The sequence below is a fragment of the Theropithecus gelada genome, chromosome 3 (genome assembly GCF_003255815.1).
Source record: "Theropithecus gelada isolate Dixy chromosome 3, Tgel_1.0, whole genome shotgun sequence".
NCBI classification, from domain to species: Eukaryota; Metazoa; Chordata; class Mammalia; order Primates; family Cercopithecidae; genus Theropithecus; species Theropithecus gelada.
In genome coordinates, this window is record NC_037670.1 from 63,211,682 (window position 1) to 63,236,739 (window position 25,058).

At 43.0% G+C, this 25,058-nt stretch overlaps 1 protein-coding gene across 2 annotated transcripts in view; it reads right to left on the reverse strand.

Moving 5' to 3' along the window:
- The window catches only part of VWC2 (von Willebrand factor C domain containing 2), a 150,014-nt gene that overhangs the window by 64,979 nt on the left and 59,977 nt on the right, over window positions 1-25,058 (reverse strand). The gene's annotated exons all lie outside the window — the stretch shown is intronic.

Below are 25,058 nucleotides of genomic sequence, written 5' to 3' on the forward strand. Positions count from 1 at the left end.
TTTTCTTCTACCTGTTGGCTATCTGTATGTCTTCTTTGAAGATATCTACACTCCCATATTAATTGCAGCACTATTCACAATAGGTAAGATACGGAAACAACTCAAGTGCCCCTGGAGAGATGAATGAATGAAGAAAATGTGCTATATGCCTACGTTGGAATATTCGGTCTTAAAAAAGAAGGAAATCCTGCCATTTGTGAAAACACAGAGGAACCTTGAGGACATTATGCTTAGTGGAAAAAGCCAGTCACAGAAGAACAAATACTGCATGATTCCATTTATAGGAAGTCTCTAGAGGAGTCAAACTCATAGAACCAGAGCTGAACCAGAGAGGAGAATGGTGGTTGCCAGGGGTTGGGGGCAGGGGCAAATGAAAGTTGTTGAATGGGTATAAAGTTTCAGTTATGCAAGATAAGTTCTAGAGATCTGCAGCACGATATAATGCACATAGTTAACAATATGATATTGCGCACCTGAAAATTTGTTAAGAAGGTAGATAACATGTTACGTGTTCTTACCACAACACCACAAAACAAACAAAACAAAACAAATAAAACCAAAGGGACATCAGATAACTTTTGGAGGTGATGGATATATTAGTTACTTGGACTGTGGTGATGGTAATATGAGTGTATACTTATGTCCAGACTCCCAAATTGTATACACTAATTGTGTGCAGTTTTTTATATACCAATTATACTTCAATAAAGCTGGTGGGGGAAATGGAAATCCTGCTGTATTATTCTATTTTGTGTTGTTATAAAGGGTAATTTTTAAAGAAAATAAGTATATTTGGCTCATGGCCTGCAGCCTGTACAAAAGCATGGTGCCAACATCTTTTTCTGGTGAACCTCAGGAAGCTCATAATCGTGGCAGAAGGAGAAGGGGGAACCAGCATATCACATGTTGAAAGAGGGAGCAAGAGAGAAAAGGGAGGTGCCAGACTCTCTAAGCAACCATATTTCACTTGAGATAATAGACTGAGAACCCACTCATTACCAAGGGGAGAGCACCAAGCCATTCATGGGGGATCCGCCCCCATGACCGGAACACCTCCCACTAGGTCCCACCTCCAACATTAGGGATCACATTTCAACATGAGATTCCCAGTTTGGACACACATCCTAACCTTATCACCTGTCTTTATTTGTATGGTCTTATGCATTGCCTCCAGGCAGGGTGGCGTTTCTGGGGACAGAAGGGGACACCAGCCCTGAAAGGCAGCCTTGTACACCTGAACTAAGCAGGGTTTAAGCATTTCTCAAAAGGTTGCAGAAATAACTGAAGGAAACCCTTCCTCACAGCAGCAAACTGTGGGGCTTAGTGTCTCAGTGGGTCTGAAGGAAACATCAGTTTTCTTCCTTCTCTTCCCCACTTCACTCTGTCCCTCTCACCAAATCCCTGGGAATCACGGGGAGCCAGGTGCTCTGGGAATTAATGTGCACCGTCAGCCACCGACCCCTGGCTGGTGAGGGCAGCTGGGAGGGCTGGGCTGGCTGCTGGGGAGGCAGGGACCCTGGAGGCCAAGCACTGAGCTGGCCCCTCAGGGGACTCATTTTTGCCTAATTCACACTACTCACCATCTGCCACCACAAGGCCCCCAGAAATTATTTTGGAGAACTGCCACATTCTCCTGCAGCACAGATCAAGAAACCTGTCCTAACTTAAAGGGACGCTACCTAGTTAATGCTTGGCAGGTCTCTAGGTCTCCTCCTCCTCTCTGTCCCTGGAACCTGTCCTCGCTGAGACTTCCTTACCTCTCTCCACGACATCTGTCCTCTTTCACCTGGGAAATACTCAAGCCTTCCTCCTCCCAGCTGGGCTGAGAGTCCTTAAAGCCTACTTCCTGGATGTTAAACTCCCACCCAGAGATGCTGACGAGGTCCCTGTCCTGTAAATGTACCACCTAATGCCAGGCAACCTGGTAGTGAATTGAGTCAAAGCTGTCAGTGATCATAAGGAAGATCATGAAACTTCACTAAGAAAGAGACTACACTGCCCATAAACTATGACCCAGTGTTCTCCTCAACCATTGATTGCAAAACATATCCCATTTTCAGAGACATGAAAAAAAGATTTGCCTTTTGGGAACTAAGAAATATGATAATTGCATTAACTATTAAGACTCTAATGTGAGCAGGCCTTTCACATGCACAATCTCATTTATTTCTATCTTCACAGCTGTACCAAGGAAAATATTTATTTTTCTATTTTCAAATATAAAAGCCAAGAACTCCTCATCCCTCTCAAAGAGGCAGGCTAATGCTTCAGTTTGCATTTTCAGGAAGCTTGGCACTCCTCTGATAACCAAAAGCCATATTTGTCAAGCCCTCTAACCTGGACTAGGGTGCATGGCATTGGGCAAGTTACTTAACCTTTTTGAGCTTCGTAATTCTAATCTAAAAATATGGTTGATAACAGCCATCCTGTCCAGGTGTTGTGACATGTGCACCAATGTATCTAGAGCGTTTAGCACAATGTGTGGTTCATGCTAAGGATGCAGTAATAAATGACAAGTAGAAAAACAAATGTTTGTAAACATACTTTATGTAAATTCTCTCATTTAATCTCATTATAGGGCTTATAGTCTACTATGATTAAAAAAAAAAAAAAAAAAAAACTTAAGACCTATCTTATCCCACTCTGTCTTTCGAACTGTAAGACACGGGAGGGCAGAGATGGGGTTTGGGTCCCTAATAGGCCCCGATGCCCAGCAGAGCTCCTGGCACAGAGCAGATAGGCTGGCTGCCAGCATCTCTTGAGGCTGAAGGCCAGTCCAGATTTCAGGTGTGACTTCCTAGGCCTGGGGAGGGACAGGAGGTGCCCCCATAGGCAGGTGCTGGGGACCGGCCACAGGTTAAGCGAGGCTACAGTCATCCCTGATAGGGTCTGCCATGCAGAACATGTGCACTCCACACGGCAGCAAGAGCCTGACCACGAGAGGCCTCACCTTCAACCTGGGATCCAGAGCAAAACCAAGTCCACCCCAGTGACCGCTCCTGTTTGGAACCCGCAGCCCTGCCCCATAGCCTGGGAGCCCACCTTCAGCCTGCAGCCAAAGCTGGGCACGCTGCCTTCCTGTGGCCTCTGCTTTTGTCCTTGGTGCGGCTGTTGTTTTTAATGTGTGGGGTGAGGAAGAGGAAAGGGCTCTGGACTGGAGTAGATCTGTGGTGATAAAGGACTGGATTTGTTTGGAGGCCTAACTTCTGCACACTCATTCTGGTAGCTACCCAAGTTCACAGAGTGCCCTGGCTTTACAGAAGCGGGTTTCCACCTGCAACTGTAGTTCAAGGAGCCAGGCACTAGATGGAGACGCAGTCCAAGTCATGGCCAAATGTTCCTCACATCTGGGAGTTTGACAGCAGAGGGAGGAACCAGGATTTGGAAGAAGTTGATTAAGACAGAGTCACTTAAATCCCACAGATATTGGTCTGTGGGAGCAAGGCCCGTCCCCCATCCATCACACCAAGGTGATAGGGTTCTTTCTGAAGAGAGGAGGTGAGACATCACCCTGCACCCGCCCCTCACTCCTCCCACAACATCACTTCTCAAAAAGCCACAGAAACAGGAAAAACCACTAAAGAGCATTGTCCCCAGGTATGATCTTCAGCCCTTCTGCCCCCCCAATTTTAAGATAATCATAAAGGTTAGTTTAAAGATGGAAAGAAATTATCTCCCTAAAGGGTTGGGCCGTGCACGGATCAGATTTCTAGCAAGTGCAAAACAGTACTGGTCATCTTGTTAAGGAGATGAGTGAACAGGCCAAGAACTACCACCAGCTCATGCCTGGCAGGCCTTTTCTTTGAACCAGAGCCTGCCATGTCATCTGCATGCATGTCCTTGAAGAACACAGCCACAGAGCCATCATGACCCTCTGATGCTCCAGGGTCACGCATCCGGAAAAGGAAGAGCTTTTGAGGCTGGACTTTCAACTCAGGCCATGTTAGTGAGGGTCTGAGATAAGGCAGTGGTCACAGGGCAGAGAGACCAGTGCTGGCCTGATGATCGACTCTTCAGAAAGCAGACACAGGTGGTGCTGGTGCCTGCTGGCCTCTGTCGGGCTCCCAGCATCCGACTGCTCAATATAGTTCTTGGTTTAATCTGGATTAAATCCGGACCCTAGGCTGACAGCAGTGATCTACAGGGGATGAAGATGCCATCTTCACTGCCTAACAGTCCTTAGAACGGGAGTGGGAAGGAGCCCACTGGGCTTTAGAGATCCAGTGTTGTGGGTATGAATGCTCTGTGGGTCTGGCCATTTTGTAGCAGACTTTTTTTTTTTTTTTTTTCTCCAGAGAGAGTCTTGCTCTGTCACCCAACCCAGGCTGGAGTGCAATGGCATGATCTCGGCTCTCTGCAAACTCTGCCTCCTGGGTTCAAGTGATTCTCCTGCCTCAGCCTCCCAAGTAGCTGGGACTACAGGTTCGTGCCAGCATGCCCAGTTAAGTTTTGTATTTTTAGTAGAGACAGGGTTTCACCATGTTGGCCAGGGTGGTCTCGATCTCCTGACCTCGTGATCCACCCTCCTCGGCCTCCCAAAGTGCTGGGATTATAGGCATGAGCCACCACACCCGGCCTGTAGCAGACTTTTTATTTCAGAGTTGGTCCCAGAGCCTGGACTCTGTTCACTCACACACTGTGACGTGGCACTGTCAGAGCTGCTGGAGCACTTTCAATATAACATTGTGCTAAGCAACTGTCCCCTTTCCTGTGGGCAGACCTCCTTAAGTGTCTGTCTGCTATGAGCCAGGCTCTGGTGCTTAGCACCAGAGTGAGTTGAATGGTGGCCCCCAGAATGTCTGTCCACTGAGAACCCACAAATGAGGCCTTATTTGGAAAAGGATTTTTGCAGATGTAATTAAGAAGGATCTGGAGATGAGATTATCCTGGATTACTCAAGTGGCCCTAAATCCAATGACAAGTGTCGTTATCAGGAAAGGAGAAGACACAAGCACAGAGAAGACCACATCAAGACCGAGGCAGAGCCTGCAGTGAAGCCTTGAAAGCTCAGGATGCCCAGGGTGGCAGGCAGCCACCGGGAGCCAGGAGAGAGGCATGGAAGGGAGCAGCCCTCGGAACCTCCAGAAGAAACTGATTCTGTGGGACCTTGACCTACTTTAGACTTCTGGCCTGCAGAACTGCGGACGAGTAAACTGACATTCCTTAAAGCCACTCAGGGTGTGGGATTTGCTATGGCAGCCCCAGGGAGCTAATGGAGTCTGGTGCCATGATCACTCCATGCAGCCTTCTCCACAGGGAGCCATCCTGAGGTGCGGTGTCCACTATGGCCAGCACAGTGCTTGACCAAGCGTAATGGCGGTACGTGGTTGCTGAGTAAATACACAGAGGCCACCGTAGCCATGATGTAACTGAGAGTTATGCAGGGTGAAGTAATTTGGGGAAAGTCACACAGGTCAGACACTGGAGACTGATACATGAACACAAGTTGTCTGACGCTGGCTTTTTTCCAGAAGATGGCATTACATCTCCTAATCACAAACAGTTGATTGTTTAGGTAATATGAAATTAGACATGGTCTGGCCTAGTAAAAACTGATGAGGCTGCTGTGTGTGGGCATCTGTGTGAGTTCATGCACGCACCCGTGAGCAAATGCTCCTCTCCTCTCTCAGGACCTCCTGCAGAGCCCCTGTCCATTTCCTTATGCTTAAGCTGCCATTCTTTCCATAGTTCCAGGAGTACTTGGCTTATAAGGATGCCACAGGAAGACAGGAGGCCTCTGACACTGGATGTGAAGCTATGTCATTGCACTGGCCAGTTTTGTTCATCTTGGACTCACCAAGGGAACTGGCAGATGGCAGGTGTGTTAAACAATGTGACTTAAAATAAAGGACAAATTCCTAGATGATGATGTAATTCTAGATCCCTGGTATGTGGCATGAAGTGGAAAGGTTACTATAGTCAAACCTTCATTGATGACAGACCCTACCTAACCACTGTGTTGTGGTACTATGCTCAGTCTTCCTGAATACTGCATTACAGCACTGTGCTCTGTTTTCCTGCAGCACCATGCTATGTACTAGGCTTGGTCTTTCTATAGCAACATGTTGTGGTACTGTGCTTAGTCTTCCTGCAACTGTGCTAGGATACTGTGCTCAGTCTTCCTGTGCACCATGCAGTGGCACTGTGCTCAGTTTTCCTCCACACCCTGCTGTGGTACTGTGCTTAGTCTTCCTATGCACCATGCTGTACTACTGCACTGAATCTTTTTGTACCTGTGCTATGGTACTGTGCTCAGTCTCTCCAGGGTCCTCTCAATCCCACTACATGAGGCTTCACTGGCCTCGTAGGTTAGAATCTGAGAAGTGATGCTACCCTAAGACTTGGTTAGAATAGTAGCCACTTTGATTAAGCCAAACTCTCAGCAGAATAAGTGACAGGCTGGTTGCCCATTCTTCAGGCTTCTGCTGACATCCAAAATCTCCCTGAAATAAATACGGTGCTACCAAACGGTGAAACAAGCACCTAGCATTAGACCCAATCTAATGATGCATGTTCTTAGTCTGAGTCTTGGTTGGAACATTTATATTTGTGAAACAAGGAGAGGAGAGGCAGCGTGTGTGTGTAGAGAAGAGCTGAAATGTGGCGTGGAGCAGGGGTGCATATGCCAGTGGGCTGCAGAAAGATGCACTTCAGAAGGGAGATCCAAACCCCATCCAGAGACCCGCGAGGAGCCTTCCTGATAGTCTGCTCCCAGCAGGGCCGATTGCTTTTGAGCCCTCAGGAGCAGTGGCAGGAACACAGCAAATCTAAACTCCCTTCTTAGCCATCTAATTTCCAGTGCTCCCCCCAGCCAGTTCATCAAAGGTAGCACTTACTTTCTCTCTCTTTCCTCAGGGAAATTCATTCATAAAAGACAAAAGCATTGTGTGATCAAGAGAAGGTGACTGTATTGGTTTCCCCCACAGCCGAGGCTTCATGGGATCCAGAGGGGTCTCCCTGGGACTGTAGAGTATGAACTGCTGATGTAAAGTCAAACTCTGAGAAGTAAGAAATACAATACAGTAGGACAAGAAATGCGAGGCAAGCGTGCCAACATATTTGTCATATATGAAGCAAGCAGGACCTAAAGAGAAATAGAGACAATTGGCTACTATATTGATCAGATATAATAAACACACATTTTCCACAGTTTAGATAACTTTTTGTGTTATCATATAAGAGATATGGAGACTAGGAAATTCTGAAAATATTATTAGAGGTGTTTTCTGTCTAGATTCCTTTCTGGTCTACTGAATTAGACACAGTGTAATCATTTTATTGACTATACTATAAAAGTGTATTTGATCTGTGGCATAAAAAATAATTTAAGGGCTGAAGAACAGTTACCAAAATATCCACTTATAACATTAACATGTGAGAGAAATGATTCCTACAAAACACAAAAATGTGTTTGCCTTTGAACATATAAGGTCCAAGGAGGTGAGAAACAACAGTCAATGATTTATAGATGCACATATTTTTGACAAGATTTTACAAGTGGAGAAAGGGAAAAGATAGCTCCTGAGAGCAGCTAAAGAGGAGCTGGGTGATAAACCAGGAAATGAGAGAGCAGAGCACAGCTACGGGAGACACACCATTTCTGGGCTCACTGAGCGACAGTTCCCATGGCCCACAGCCGACCCTGGGCAGGTGGGTTGGAAACAGAGGATCCCATGTGTCCTGGGATGGACGGCTGGTCCAGAGCCATGCCCAGCTCCCACACACTGCAGGGTGTCTCCTGCTTCCTCTTGTCAGTGGAGAACAGGACATTTGGAGCTGCCTCACAGGAGAGAGAAGATCCTGGAAAGACCCTGCTGTGGGAGGCTCTGAGCGGAGGTGGTAGGGTGACACTCTCCGGACAGCTAGTGCTGCACCACAGACTGCTCCCCAAGGCATTTACAGCACAAGTGCAAAACTCATGCATCACTCAAAGTCTGGGCCCTTACCTTGCAGCCTCCCCAGCCCCCACTGGGTAGACAGAGCATCCCACACACAAAGCTGACTCCCGTTACATTTCTCCCTGAGAGAGATCTAATTAGCGACTGAGACCTAGAGAAGCCCCCACTCCCCACCCATGTTGCTGTGGAAGCAACACGCTGTGCTAGCCCTGTCTCATTTTCTGCATTCTAATGCTTTGACATTGGGCCTTGCTGATGTGGGAGGGACTGCCCCTTCCAGGGCTAACCCATTCCAGATGATAGTAAACCACTCACCTGTGAGTGCACTTTTCATGTTGATTACCCAATCAGAGCTCACATCCCCATGACCTCCTCTGCGGGGCTTTCACAAGAGCCACTGTCCACCTCTCCTGATCATCAGGGCCAGGTTCCAGACACAAGAGGCAGTTCCTGTGCCCACAGCCTGCTGTAATCACTCCAAGTAGCCAATCCTAAGCCTGCCTCGCCCCTTCTTCCCGTGGAAGCCACCATGAGGGCTTTTGCTTATATTTCCCTTCAGTTTCTGCTGCCTCCTGACTCAGGCCAGCGTGCCCCTGTGTGCTCCTCAATAGAACACCATCTTCTCTTGGGATCTCTGAGTATAACCAACTCTCTTTGATCAATGGCGATCCTCTCATATCTGTTGACCTCACCATACCCAATAATAAAACCCACATTTTCAAACCTTTGCCCTCGGGAGGTTCACAAGTAATAGCACTGAACTAATAATGGTCAGGGATCCTGGCGAGGCTCTGTGCTCAGGCCACACACACATTCACTGTTTGACCCTCTCAGCAACAATTCTACAACACAAATAGCACTATTATGCCAATTTCAATATTAATAAATAGAGGATTAAAGAGGATAAGTAACTTGTCAATAGTCGCAAGTAATACTAGTCAGATGTGGAATTTATAACCTAATCAGATATTATATTATGATAGGTTCACACTTTTTTGTGTCTTAATATTACATCCCACAGAGGATTCTTACATCCTGGCAATGACCCTTTTAAAATCCACCTATTCCTGTCATAAGCCCCTCTTTACAGCTTGCTATTCTTTTAAAACACTTTGCAAATAACAAGCCAACCTTTTCAAAGACATCCACAATTTGACAGAGACCTTCTGCTCACTGCAAGTTAGAGTTAAATTCTGCAGGTAGGAAATTTACTGCCTCACACTGAATAATTCACATTCGCAATCTGTCAAACTGCTAATTATTCCTGCAAAGAAAAACAATCAGATATTTGTATCATAATATTTTACCTCATCTAGGCTAAACTGCCAAGGTGTCAGAGTGATTAGGAACCCGCTTCTCTGGCTGTCAAATGAGGCTAGGGAAATTTACATATGTATAAAGAAGAGAAAATGTATGCATTCCTATATCAGGAAATTATGAGTTAATTCAACCAATGTGGAGCTCAGGGACTTAGGCATTATCTGTTCTTTGCTCTTTAGGCACAGTGGATACTGTGACGAAAACGTCTCTGTGGTACTCACAGTTTCATGCAGGAAATAAGTATGGCAATAATAATAACAGTGTAATAAAGAGAAAAGGAGAGAGCCATCTGTCTTAGCCCACAAGGCTTTCTACAGTGATAAGCCTTGAGCTCAGCACTGTCAGGCCACGGCCAAATTTGGAAGCTTGGAGATGACACTCCAAGCACAGGAAGAGCCATGTGCAAAGACGTAGAAGTGAGGGAGAACTTTATGTTGTTCTGCAGATGTCAAAAATGTCCCACAGGGCTGGAGCCCTGCATGTAGGTCTGGGAACAGCAACAGTGGAGAGCTGTTAAGAGACCAGATTACAGAAGCGCAGGTAAAGACCTGTGTTCGTTGTCGTTATTGTTTTAGTCCATTAAATTTCTTTCCATATTTACCACAGAGGAAGTGGTGATGTGCAGGTTGCAGCAACAGTCTTGGGGGGTGACTCTTTGCACCACATGGAGCGATAGAAAGTTATTGGAAATGGGGTGGATTCATCTCTTAGTAAGTCTGGTGGGCTCTGTTGACTTGCTTAGATACTTGGGATAGTTATCTCTAAAGAAGCAATGTGATATCATCCAAAAAAAGCAATGTTTATTTTTGAAGCTGCCTGAAATACTTTTTAGAAAGCAGGACAACATGGATAATTTCCACGGACTGGAGCCATCTTTTATCATGACTGTACCAAGGAGGCATTTAGAACAAAATATCCACAGGGGCAGGTGTCAAAGACTCATTAGTAAAAACTCTCCAGTGATGAATATGTAAGATGAGAAACGTGTGGGTGTGCACACGTACTCACACTCACTTACTCACTCGCTCTTCCTTCCTGCATAGCTGTTCTGTTTGCCACTCCCACATCACAAGGTTCTATATCTGTGGCCATAAAGACAGGGGAAACTTACCCTGTCCCTCTGATGTCTGTTTCCTGCATAGCTGTTCTGTTTGCCACTCCCATATCACAAGGTTCTATATCTGTGGCCATAAAGACAGGGGAAACTTACCCTGTCCCTCTGATGTCTGTTTTGCACTGGGAAGTGCTCTTGGGTTTAATTTTGTTACAATGTCAAGGTCTTTTATTAGGAATTATAATTTGTTTCTGAAGTATCACCAAGGGCTGGTATTTTAAAGTTAGGAATTTCTGTATTTGAAGACTGACTTTGGGTAGGAAGTCCTCTTGGCCACAGATATTCTGCATTTTGTTAGCATCTGACCAGTTTCACACAGACACCTTGCCTGCCTCTCTCTCTCAGATATATTCCTTCACCACTCTACATTTCAGTCTTTTTTACAGTTGAACTAGTAAATGTCACAGGTTTGCTATCTCACTAATATATTGATAGTAATAATCACAAGCGTTGTTGAAATTATAGATGGTATGTGAAAAATCTAAGTTTCTATAGAAACTGTAGATGCTTAACAGATGGATAGAGTCTTAGAGATTGTATACTTAAATCATATATCACCTTTATTTTTTTCTTCGACTTTTAAGTTCCAGGGTACATGTGCAGGATATGCAGGTTTGTTACATAGGTAAACGTGTGCCACAGTGGTTTGCTGAACAGATCAACCCATCACCTCGGTATTAAACCCAGGCTCCATTAGCTATTCTTCCTGATGCTCTCCCTTCCCCCACCCCCACTGACAGGCCCAGTGTGTGGTGTTCCTGCCCATGTGTTCATGTGTTCTCATCGTTCAGTTCCCATTTATAAGTGAGAACATTCGGAAATAACTTCCTTTTGAAAAAGTGAAGCCCAAAAATGAGGACAAAAGTGACTTGCGGGCTGGGCTTGATGGCTGCTGCCTGTAATCCCAGCACTTTGGGAGGTCGAGGTGGGCAGATCACCTGAGGTCAGGAGTTTGAGACTAGCCTGGCCAACATGGTGAAACTAAAAATACAAAAAATTAGTTGGGCGTAGTGGCAGGCATCTGTAATCCCAGTTACTCAGGAGGCTGAGGCAGGAGAATGGCTTGAACCCGGGGGGCAGAGGTTGCAGTGAACCGAGATCGTGCCATTGCACTCCAGCCTGGGCAAGAAGAGCCAAACACTGGCTCAAAAAAAAAAAAAAAAAAAAAAACAGTGACTTGCCCAAGGTAATGTGGCTGCTGCGTGCCAGATCCATTGACCCTAACCGGAGAGTCTCAATCAAAGACCAGAGCTCTCACACTCTTCCATGCTGCATTCCCATTCTAGGGCTTCTGTGTGCTACCATTATTATTCTGATGATATTATTCATTATCATTGATATTGAATATCAATGATATTGATATTCTGATGATTATTCATTATCATTCTGTTATGACCCATTAAAAAGCAGAAATTTATATTCAGCAATGGATATACAATTAATTGAGTAACGCAGTATAAATATTTCCCAGGGAAGTATTTATAGGATAATATTTTAGAAGCTATCATATCTATAGTTAGCTAACTCTGCCGGGGCAAAGCCGATCGTTCTGACAGACCTGGCTTGGCTTACCTAGAACTGTGAAAATGGAAAGTTTAGTAACTTAAGGAGATTTCCAAATGTAAATACTGCAGTGTTTTAAATTGCTTTAAAGGCTGAAAGGATAGAATCGATGCCCTCGAGGGACTCAGCCAGTCATCATATAGATTGATGCAGAGATATTCTCTACCAGTATCCGTGACATCCACTCTGAGTGTGCGATTCTTGTCTGAGTAGACCTTTCCACGTTGTGGTCCCAACACACCTTAGGTGAAACACCACACATTCATCTTCCTGTTGCCATCGTCTCCTACAGCAAAACCTGCCCCGAGTCTCCTCCTGTGCTGCCAGCCTTCATGAATCATCATCCAGCCAATTCCATGGCCAAACCCAGAAATCTTCATTGACTTTTTCCCTTCCCTTACACATAGGCCCCTGCAATAGAATGAGTCCTAACTGTCACCTTTTCTTCATCTTTTAAAGCTCTGCTCTCTCTCCATCTATCAGGGATTATTACCACTAGCCTTCTTTTTTCCATTCATCCTCTGCACAGCTGACAGATTGAGTTTTCTAAGATGAACTGTCATCACATCGGTGCTCAGGTTAAGTCCTTGCATGATGCCCTGTAGCACTGGGGGCAACATTTCAACTCTTCGCTTCTCATTCCAGTGCTTCTATGATCTGGCCTCTAATAGACCTCAGCTGTTGCTGTTCCCCAACCAACATGCAGGACTCTAGCCCCTCTGGCACATTTTTGTCATTATTACCTACATTGTGGGCATTACAAATTGAAAACTTTTCTCTACATACAGAACTAAAGTCATTCATTGAAGAGTAATTCTTAGCTTTTGTTTGGTGTTTGTTTTTTACTTGAGTAAAATAGTCAAATTATCCTGAATCAGTGCTGTAAGCTGGGCTCCTGCTGTCTAAGCTCATCAATCATAGACCCTTTCATTTCTTGAATGGTAAGAAATGGCACATATAAACAATCTCGGAAAATATTTGCTTAATATGTCCATGGGCTTCACTGAGCTGTGTCTCCTCTTCACTTGGGAGATTTTTCACATCTGATGTTTCTGAGAGCTTTACATGCCTGCAGCCATCAGGAAAGGGGCTCACCATGAGAAAATGAAGTTTAAACCAGAATTTGGATTTATATGAGTATGGAAGAATATTGGAATTCCCACATTTTCCATTTCTTTTTTTTTTTTTTTTTTGAGACAGAGTCTTGCTCTGTCACCCAGGCTGGAGTGCAGTGGCGCGATCTCGACTCACTGCAAGCTCTGCCTCCTGGGTTCACACCATTCTGCTGCCTCAGCCTCCCGAGTAGCTGGGACTACAGGTGCCTACCACCACGCCTAGCTAATTTTTTGTATTTTTAGTACAGACGGGGTTTCACCATGTTAGCCAGGATGGTCTCAATCTCCTGACCTCGTGATCCGCCTGCCTCAGCCTCCCGAAGTGCTGGGATTACAGGCATGAGCCACCGCACCTGGCCTATTTTCCACTTCTTATTGGTTACAGTAAGCAAGAAGTTTACAGAATACTGCATGTTCTCACTTGTAAGAAGTAGCTAGACATTGGGAACTTAGAGACATAAAGTTGGCACCCACAGACACTGGGGACTGCTGGAGCAGGAAGGGAATGCAGTGACTCAGGGAAAGGGAAGGGGAAAAACAAACTGTTGGGTACTATGCTCAGAGTTCATAAGTTCACTATGAGATCATTTGTACCACAAAGTTCAGCATCACACAGTATACCCGGGTATCAAACCTGCACATATACCCTTCTGAATCTAAAAATAAAAGTTGGAAAAAAAAAACAGAAAGGGGAGATGAATAATATTATGAGGTATCTTTCATTATGCAGTGAAAGCATGAGTAAACACACTTCTTTTCTATAGAATCTGGCCACCTTCTAGATGAGATGTATTAAAGCTACATTGCCAAATTCATACTATGAAATTTCCCTCTATTTCAACATCTCCAGGGAAATCACCAATAGTGGACTTGCATGAATTATTGCATTACCTCCCACATTTATTCCCAATAACTTTAAAGACAATTATTATGCAAGTATACACAGAAAATGCCTGATAAGAACATTCCTAAGTTCACTGACACATGATTATAGGGTGATTTCTGGAAGCATCCTATAGGCAAGGGTGTGGATTCACTGTCATGTCAGTGAGTTTCACTAGATGGTGAAACTCTCAACATGAGTTTCTTAATCTCATTTGCTCTCCTATATTATCTCTAAGGTTTTAGGTTCTCTCCTATACTGACTTGACTAAACTATCATATCTAACAGGCATCCAACTAAAAATAAAATAAAATAAAAATGTCATGGCATTTCAGTAATTTTTAAGTAAGCTAAAGTATACAGATAATATAGTTTTAGTTTCTTTTTATTTCCTGAATGATAATATTCTCTCATGAGCTATGGCATTGCAATAGCCATTTGCTAATTCATGCATATCCACTAACATTCAACATGTATTTATCAAGCATTTATATAACGCTAATGACATCACTTAAAAGAGTTGAATTGGCCGGGTGCAGTGGCTCACACATCTAATCCCAGCTTTTTGGGAGGCTGAGATGGGTGGATCACCTGAGGTCAGGAGTTCAAGACCAGCCTGGGCAACATGGTGAAACTTCGTCTCTACTAAAAATACAAAAAGTTAGCTGGCCGGGGTGGCGAGCACCTGTAATCCCAGCTACTTGGGAGGCTGAGGCAGGAGAATCACTTGAATCCGGGAAGTGGAGGATGCAGTGAGCCATGATCACGCCATTGCACTCCAGCCTGGGCAACAAGACCAAAACTCCATCTCAAAAAAGAAAAGAAAACAAAAAACAAAACAAAACAAAAAAAAACCAAGAGTTCAATTTACAACATTCTCCTCCTAGGAGTTATTTTCTATCAAGCATAATATAAACAATTGCTTTGGTCATGATTTCTCACAAAAATGGAGTTCCATGAAAAATGCCTGCAAAAATTATTACACGTTATCAGAAATGTGTGGACAACGGCATCAAGTAGGATGAATGCTTAGAAGAAACGCAAACCATGCTAAGTAAATTTCTACTGCAGGGCCTCCCTAAGTGTGTCCCACTTAGGGAGACAGAGAAGAACCTCTGTCCTCCCAGAAGGTCTGAGGGAAAAAGCTCCACATCCAAAGCGTTTTAGGAAATTTGCCATATTTGGCGATTTGTTATATGCACTATGATAGTTAAGCTCTGAGTCATGAAACTTCCAAAAGAAAGACTTGTTCAATACTGTTTAAGTGAAAATTTTATATCCACATTTTAACACTGAATCCCTTCCTTAAATTCCACCAATCCATTTAATTTCTCCACTATGAAATCATTTCTTTTTGCTTGCCTACAGTACTTTGAGCTGACAGTTCTGCTTACTGCTTTTGCCTGATTCTCTTACTTAAAAAAAAAAAAAAAAAAAAAAGTACTGTGTAAACATCTTAGGTTGTTTCAGCAAATACTAGCTCTCAAAACATGGCCACAAGCCTCAGTGGAATTCATCTCTGCAAACAGGGAACAGTCAGGCCTCTTTCTTGCTTTGGTTACTTGAGTCTGGAGCACGAAGGCCACTTGCTCTGGAATCCCTCCTGGGTCAGAACAGACAGCTTCGCTTGTATGCATTATGTCTCATAATTCAGACAGAAAAAAATTCCAGTCCACACTCCTCTGGAATCTAAATAAGACCAAATATTTCAATTTTCTGTCCTTGCAGTGGAGTCCAATCATGAAAGAAGTATTCCTTCTAGCTCTTCTCCTGACACCATCTGAGTCTGTTCCTTGCATCCCATCAGGTCATTCATGTTAACCCACTGTAGTGTTGACCAGCTTTCACCAAGAGGCAGAAAACTTGAGACAGGGCAACAGCTCTGCCTCGGCGGTCAGAAAGAGGATGGAGAGGGACAAACTGTGAGTGGCTTGACTCACTGTGAACCTGAAATACAGGGAAACTAACTAGAGATTTTGGAGAGTTTTCCTGAATGCCGGATCCACAAAAATAAACAATAAAAGAGTGAATAATCAGCTTTTTATGCAAACAGCTTTTGAAGCTGCACTGAAGCAAATTTCTTAGTAATATGGGAAGAAAAAATAATCAAACCAATACTCCTTATGCTCACAAAATAGAATCAGAGGAGTTAACAAAGACTTATTTATTTTAGAACCCAACTGACTGATTTGTGCTCAATGATCCATAATCACCCCCTCCCACTGCTAAACATTATTACACAGCACTTGAGGTTTATAAAATGGCTCCCCACCAAGCTGGGGGCTACCAAGCAGCAGCTGGTACAACCTGATAAACATGATGGATCTGGAATTAGTCACTAATCAGATGTGATGCGCCACCACGAGGCAGATAGTACATGCAATTAAAACATGGTAAAACCCCGTCTCTACCAAAAATACAAAAAGAAATTAGCCAGGCATGGTGGCGGGCACCTACAGTCCCAGCTACTCGGGAGACTGAGGCAGGAGAATGGCATGAACCCGAGAGGCGGAGCTTGCAGTGAGCCGAGATCGCGCCACTGCACTCCAGCCTGGGCGACAGAGTGAGACTCCATCTCAACAACAACAACAACAACAAAAACCAAAAAACCTCGGCGCTGCTGATGATCTGCTGCACGACTGTCAGAATTTCCTATACTCCATGCCCCTCCACCATACCACCAGACATTCCCCGCAGCTCTAGAAGACCGTAGTCATTTTCATAGTTTACATTTAGCATCCGAAGAAACATATTTGTTCATCTACAACTCTCTCGAAAATGGCTTCCTAGGTCTGCTCTACCACTGACGGAAGAAGAGTCACTCTTCTCAGGCAGGCTCTCCTCGGGGGGAAAGTGAGGTGCAAAGTGAGAGCCAAGTAAATGGGCTCCTGCTCCGGAAGCCTGGTCAGCCCTGGGCCGGGGTTTTCCATGAGGTGAGACTGACACGCCTCAGCACCCATTTCCCAGAAACAGACCTTACTGCCTGGGTCTTTGCCACAGTTTTGATTTTAGGAAGACATGATTTGATCCTAGAAATCATTCATTTGGGAAAACAACTACAACAAAAACTTAGCTTGGAACCACCAGATCTTCTTTGAATGCTTCTAACTTTAGGCTCTAGAGACATGGGACTTCACAATTTGAAACATGTGGTTCTCACTCCTGACTTGAGTTCATGTCAAAGGCCCGGTTTGTGAAGTGGCTTTATTTCTGCAGGCAGCTCTTTCCTCTCAGACCATTTTCAAATATTACAAATTCCCAGTTGCCGGGATCCAACATACATAGTCCTCGGCCTTCTAACCATGGGCACCACGTGAGAGATCTTTGGCAAGAGACAAAGAAAACCTCTTTTTTTTTTTTGGCTCTTGTTTGAAGGTGGTTATCCTCCAGTCAGATCTTGTCCAGGTGAAACCTCCCCTAGGTTTCTCAACAATTATTATGTTGGTTTCTCTCTGCTCTAATCATGAGAATGTGAAACATCATTCAGTTCAAACAAGAAATTTTGAAGGGATAAAAGACATTTCTTAATAAGCAAAGCCTTGGTTGTCCTCAGATTTGACGGCATTAGAGCATGTTTTAAACAAGCATATAAATTAAATGGTGTCACATATTGTAAGTTATCCCCATTGCTGCAGAAGTACCACGGTATCAATTAGACCTCAGGGGACACACGGGCTAAATTTAAATTCTGCCTTTGGTTCTTATATTGGTGCTGCCATAATAAAATATCACAGACTGGGTAGCTTAAATAACAGAAATTTATTTCCCACAGTTCTGGGGGCTGGAAATTTCCAGATGCAGATCCAGGTGGATTGTTGTCTGGTGTGGGCTCTCGTCCTGGCTTACAGACAGCCGCCTTCTCACTGTGTCCTCACATCACAAAGAAGACAGGGAGGGTTCCGGGGTCTCTTTATTTTCTTACATAAAGGCCCGACGCCTATCAGAGTAGGGCTCTACCATTGGGAAATCATTTAAACTTTATCACCTCCCTCACAGGCACTATTTCTAAATTCTGTCACTTTGGGGATTAAAGCTTCAATGTACAAATTTTAGGAGGACACAATTCAGTTCCTAGCACATCTTAACAGTTGTGTGACTTTGAGAAACTTACATATCACCTCTCAGCCTCGTTTTGTGATTTGTAAAATGTGCGTTATATTGATTTCATAGTATTACCATAAGGCTTAAATGATTTAATGTAGGTAAAAAAGCTCCTGGAAAATCCTGGAAACTTTTAGATCCTAAAAGATAAATTGTAGCTATTACTGTGTCCCTTGTAACCTTATAAGGATGTTGGTTAATCCTTCTGTCAAAACACTGCTTGTATAGGGAGCCACGTTCTACTCCAAACGCATCGTCTACTCAAGTGCAGTAGGATGCTCTGCAGCCCGTCCCAGAGACACAAGCCCTCCTGTGCTAGCCCTGGGAGAACTCCAGCTGTGAGCACTCACATCCTCCGCAGGGCAGCCTCCCAGCTCCCATCCTCCACTGACAAGATCCCAAGAGACCGGAGTCTGCTTCAATCCTACTGTCTTCTGACTCCACTCCGTCAACATCTGTACTCCCCTAAAAGTCCAATTAGCTATCTCTAGGAAATGAAAACGTGCACCAATCTGGTGGAAAAAAGTAAGAGATAATAGGTAAGTTTCATTATGTGTTTAACAGAATATTGTTCGAGAATCTCAAGTGAGAAATGTCTCACATCCATAGAGCGTTTTGCCTTTTATTGTTGTGTGCTCCCAGCATGTACTTACATTACCGAGGTTATAAGCCCTGCCTCTGCCTCCTGATTCACACAGGCTGGCATTAGATGAGGGGCTAGGGAAGACAGTTTTCAGGATCTTCATTCTTCTGTCCCCATAGCTAGAGTGAACTCAATACTTGGGCCAAACCAGTCCATTTGGGACTTGCATATCTTGACTGGATAGCATTGACTTCCCTTTGAATTGCTTCCACTGAGCTGCATGTGATACTATCCCATCAATGTACATGGAAGAAAGTTATAGACAGATTTTTGAACTTTATGTTTGTATTTTCTGTATGGATTTGAAAAAAATTTTCATTATATCATAAGGACTAAGGGGAAAATTTCTCTCAGGTCTCAAAATAAGAAATAAATATGCTCCTCCTAGGCAACACATCTTTATTTTTATTATCAGTACTGTGGATTGTGCAATGGATTAGATTTCCACCCCCTCGGCTACTGGAAAATTCAAAATGAAATTTGTATTCCATCTCTGGTAAGTAAGTATTTGGAAAGCATTTAGAGTCATAACCTTGCCATTCAATTTATCTTTTTTCCTTCTTCCTCTCAAATCTCGTAACTTTAAAATTTTTCCCTCACAAAGCACAAGTAATTCCCTGGAGACTGTGAATCCAGCAAGTGCCATGAGTCCACGTACAGAACTCTCCCCATGACCTCCCCTAGCCTTCAGGGATTCCAAGGCAAAACTCAAAGTGAAGGATCCCTCTTCTGTTTTTAGCTAATAAGGGGGGGAACCGAAAGTCCTTCACATGTTTTCGGGACACTTATACTCTTTCCTGACACAGTAGGCACATCATCGAGGTGACTTGTTATTGGTTTTCTTGCATTTCATACCAGGTTTTGCAAAAGGCAGACACAATTTTCAGCAATTACTCTAAGAATGTCTACATTTAATTAAGTTCTATTCCTCAAGCCAATATCCAAAATGTTTGCATGGTTCATTGAGTCTCACAGAGCTCTGGTTATTTAAATATTCCCTCACTGAATATCACAGTTGCAATTCTTAATTTAAAGTCTGCACATCTCTATGGAATATGTTTAATAAAAATGTTTGAAAAGAACTGGGTCATTTTGGTTAAGGTTCTCAACTCACTTCAATAGTTGCCACATATGATCATCTGTAAAGTCAATTTTTAATGTCACACAAATCAAATAAGTTAAACTTCAAAGACTAAATTTCAAGCATTTAGTGACTGTATACTTTAGCAATTAGTTGTGCACACATTCTCGTGATTTTTGACATTTTGTTCAAGGGTAGGAAAAAAGTGGTGTCAAACTCTGATCTAAGTGTGACATATCAAGTGAGGCTGCTCTCTGAGAAGAATATATGACACAGCTTACTAAAGAAACCAAACCAATCTACATATATCTACAACTAAACAGTGGTTTGGTTTCTTTTGTAATGTATCTATATTCGTTGCATATAAAAAATCTAAAATATTTTTTCTAGGTCTCAAGAAGGATTTTTTTATAAATCCATGCACACTTAAGTATAGATTTTATTTATGTATTTATGTATTTATTTATTTATTGTGATGGAATCTTGCTCTGTTGCCCAGGCTGGAGCACAGTGGGAGACCTCAGCTCATTGAAACCTCTGCCTCTGGAGTTCAAGCAATTCTCCTGCCTCAGCCTCTGGAGTAGCTGGGATTACAGGTGCCTGCCACACACCTGGCTAATTTTTCTGGTTTTTTTTTTTTGGTTTTTGTCCTTTTTTTTTTTTTTTTTTTTAAGGGACAGAGTTTCACCATGTTGGCCAGGTTGGTTTCGAACTCCCAACCTCAAGTGATCTGCCTGCCTCTGCCCTGCAAAGTACTAGGATTATAGGCCTGAGCCACCACGCCCAGTCCACATTTAAGTATAGATTTTAAATATCATTTCACTATAAGTCATAGACCAAAAATTTAAGTGTAAAAATATTAATGCAAACCATCAGCCTACATGTTTATCTCGTAGTTCATGTTAGCAGAAAAAAAAAATTTCAGTTTGGTTTTACAAATATGAATACAATTATTGATTGAATGTATCTGCCTAAAATATTCTATCCAAATTAAATCTGATGACGTGATGCCATATGGAATAATCTGAGAGCAGCAACACAGACTTCTGTTTTAACTCAGAATGAAAACAAATTAACTAGCTAACTCCCTTTCTCTGGCTTCTATTCATTATCATTTGCAAAGTATGATTTAATGCCTAGGAATCAATAACCAGTAAATCGTATTTTCTTCTAAAGCAATTTAATTTATCATTGTTTGTTTTTATAAGAAATTTAGTCATGACACCATGACTTTTTTCTTTCATATGATTTTAAAAATGGTCATTATAACAAATAGGAAAAATAAATAAAGAAGAAGCAAAAGGTCTTAATAATGTCCAAAGAGAGATAGCTAATGACAATAGTTTATTTCCTTCCAGTATCAATCAATCAATCAATCACACATTTTACTTATGAATTAAATTGCTTTAACACAATGCTGCCAAACCCTAAAATGCACACGGACACAACACAAATTGCCACACCACTTTTTCAGTAATTCTCCACTTAGCCCCTACTGTAATTTTCCATTTCCTCATAGGCGCCAAGTTTCTTTTTTGTTCTTGCTTTTTGTTCCCTCTCTGTCCTCCTTTTAAAAACCTCAGCCACCTTGGTCTTAGTTGAAGTTGAGCTCAGTGTATACTGGATTGTCTCCCTTACTGCAGCTGTCTGAATACAATCCGTCTTGCCCTCTTTAACAAGTGTTCAGTCCTGTTTCTCTTTAAAAATTTCTGATCCCGGTCCTCCCGGCCCCCACCATGCATGTAAGAAAATTTGCACCCACGCCCACACGTGTCACTAGCTTAAATATTGAGAAAGAAAAGAAACTTCATCTGAGGAATGTGAGCCCCCTTTAATTATCAGGCCTAATTGCATCAGTCACCTCTCATTCCTCCTTGAACTAAATAATTACTGCTTGAAGCCACTTGCTAGGTGGGTTCTGGACTAACTGATGTCCAGTAGCCATAAAATGCCATACGCTGGACACTATGTTCCCTACCCTATTGTTCAACAATATATAGCCAATCACTGACAAATGTTACCACTGTAAACCAATGAGAATTCTAGGCAAACAACTTTGTATCAGGGCCCTCTTTGTCTCCTTTGCCTTTAAGAACCTGTTTGTAACAAAGGAGCACTCCCCAAGGCAGCTTGGAATTATGTCCTAGGCTGCTGTGTTCAACCTTGACCCAAATACACTCTCTATATTAATTTTTCTTCAGCTTCTATCTTTAGGTTGACAGTATCTCCCCCATCCTGGCCACCACCACCACACACAGTTTAGATTAACAACTGTATGCACAGGGTGTGCTCCAGGTCTTCTGACTCACAAGCATTTACAGCCAAATGTCCTGTCCCCATGTGAGATCATGACTCCAATCCTTGGGGCCTCCAGCCAGTCCCAAACTCCCAGAATCACATGGCACTGCCTGTCTGATATTACTCTGGGATTTACTTCTTACTTGATTTCCAGCACCTGGGGAATTTTATTTTTTCCAAACTAAGCTAGATATTTTAAAGGCAAATATATCCAGCATTTACTCAGCATTTTGTGTTTACAGTAGGAAGGATTCATGAACCTCAGCTCCATCTGCCACGTGACCATAAACCCTATTTTCTACTGATAATTCGGCATATAATAGAGACTGACACTCAGTAGGACTAACAGATCTGTGGAATAATCCCCACTTGCTCATTCACTTGTGGCATGAATATGTATTTACATAATTGGAGTCCTCCTTTAATAGTTTTATATCTTGTTTCCAGCATGGGCTTCCTAATGTATGATGAAAGCTCTCTGCCTAGATTCATTTTCCATATAATTGAACTATTTGATTCCCACAGAGTCCCCTGGAAATGAATTAGCCACTGGGGATAATGAATAGAGGACAGGAGAACATGCCAATGAACTGTATCAGGTCAACCTTGAAGTTTGCCCCAAGGCCCACATAACCCACACGGTGATATTCAGCTAACCAGAACAACCCTGTGCACAGATCAGAGAGGACTGTGGTGGAAAACAGAGGCCTCCTTTACTCCCAAGTCCACCCATCAGCCTAGAAACCAGTAGAATCATTATCACTGCTGGTTTTGCTCAGCCAATACACTTCCCATGGTACAAGATCAACTTTATGGCATCTGAATGTGAAGATCCACAAGCCACCTCTGAAATCGACAGCTAAGCTAGTGATCCTGCAAAACTTTATCTGTTTTGGTTGCTTTTAGCTCCATTTTTCTAGTTGATCTTAAAACCTATATAGTTAAAAGTCATGAGCTAAACAATATATAACTAAATTCCCACTGCCTAACTTATAGATAGAATCTGTAAGTTACGATGGTAAGTTGCTTACATTGTTTTTCAGGAACTTGGGGTCAACCTTTGTCCAGCTCAAGCCATCTGAGCCTCCAACTGGACAGGGTTGATTCCCTGCAGCAATGTTCAATAAGTGATCTTCTAACATTAGAGGGATGAAAACATCACTCTCAGATCATGTTAATGATGCCATTTTGTGAAGACGTGTCCCATAAAGAGCCATGAAGCTTGACTGCATTTACATGGACCACTGATTACCTCATTTTTCCTCACCCCCAATCACCTTTCCTAATGCCTTGGACCACCTTGCTCCTCTATCTCGTAAATATCCCTAAGACCCCATCTTCAGGGAGGTGGATTTGAGAGGTATTCTCCCACTTCCTTGTTTGGCTGCTTTGTGAATAAAATCTTTTCTCTACTGCGAAACTTGTCATTTCAGTGACTGGCTTATTGTGCAAGGGGTGGAACATGCTGGTTCAGTATCACCTCCACATTCATCTTTCTGGCCGGGATCCCATCTCTGAATTCCAAACTCCAAATCTCTACTTGAAGAAGTTACTCAGACTTCTAATAGGCTTATCAAATGTAACACAGACAAAACTGAATTCTGCATCTCCCTCCACTACCTCCTGTTAAGCCCACATTCTTCTCTGTATCAATAAATATCAATCTCATTCATTTAGTTGCTCACACTAAACTCCTTGCAGTTAACCTGGAAACCTTCCTTTCTCTCATGCCCAAATGCAATGCATCAGCAAGTCTTATTAGCCTAACCTTCATAGTATCCTTTGATCTTTAGCCCTTACTCTGGTCATTTTGACTTCTGGACTTTTCACATTTCCAACTCAGGAGGTACAGAGCCTGTAGCTACAATTCTGGAAGTGTACTTCTCCAGAGAAGACTCTTAGACTGGGATCTCCTTGAAGCAGTGTCGATTTTTGATCCAGACTTTTAACCTTAGAGCCTAGTGAAGGGCCTGGAGGTACCTGGCAAATGACCAAAGAAAGCTAAATGACAACTGGACACAGCTCATTGCCACGAAGTGAATATAGCTTGACAAAGTCTTGGCAATGTAGAATTTTACCTGAATGTTGTTAAACACAGTTGATGAGAGGCTGTTGGCTTAGACCAGCCTCCTGCACTAGGCCCCAGCAGACCAGATCAAACCAGAATGGACAGACCTGTGGTAAGTGCCATGGAACCAAACAGAAGTTTGAAATGGGTTGGTTTTCCTGAAAAACAGGAGATTTCAGTTAACCTGGTTCAGCACAATAAGGAAGTTCCCTCTGTTTTAACCCTGTAAGGAAAGAAACTTTCAAATGACCAATACACTTTTTGTTCCTTGTTTCTGCTTCCTTGAGTCTTTTCTGCCTGTAAAGTCAACCTCCTCTGATCAGTTGATAGGAACCTCATTCTATTTCTCAGAAAATAGAGAATATAATTCTCTATTTCTCAGAAAATAGAGAATATAATTCTCTATTTCTCAGAAAATAGAATGAGGTTTTATTTCTCAGAAAATTCTCTTTTCAGAAAATAGAACAAGGTGATGCTCAATCCTAGAATAGCAAATAAAAGCCAATTAGATCTTTAAACAAAATTTCTTATAATTTTGTCTTTTGATGAGGTAAAGGAATATCCCACCCTTTTGTGTCCCCGAAAACAGCTTACTGCAAAGACTCGCCCCTCCCATATGACTTAGATGTGTGATGCCCCCTTGTTCCCTGTGAAAAAGACAAAGACTCTGCAAATTCCCATTTTTCTGCCTCATAAATAATTAGCTGAACTGCTTTGTCCCCACCGATCAACCAAACAAAATGCTTGTTAGCCTTCCTCCAGGGCCCCCTCAGCCTGAGCAGCCGATACCCCTCCTGAGAACAGGCTGGCCTCAGGGAAAATATTATCTGTCTACTATCTGATGATGCTACTCTTTCATCCCAATTCCCCATGCCTGGTTCTTTCTAGCCTTGTTGACTCGTGTCTATGAAAGAAAAGAAACTCTTTTTCATTTTTAATTATACTTTAAGTTCTAGGGTACATGTGCACAACGT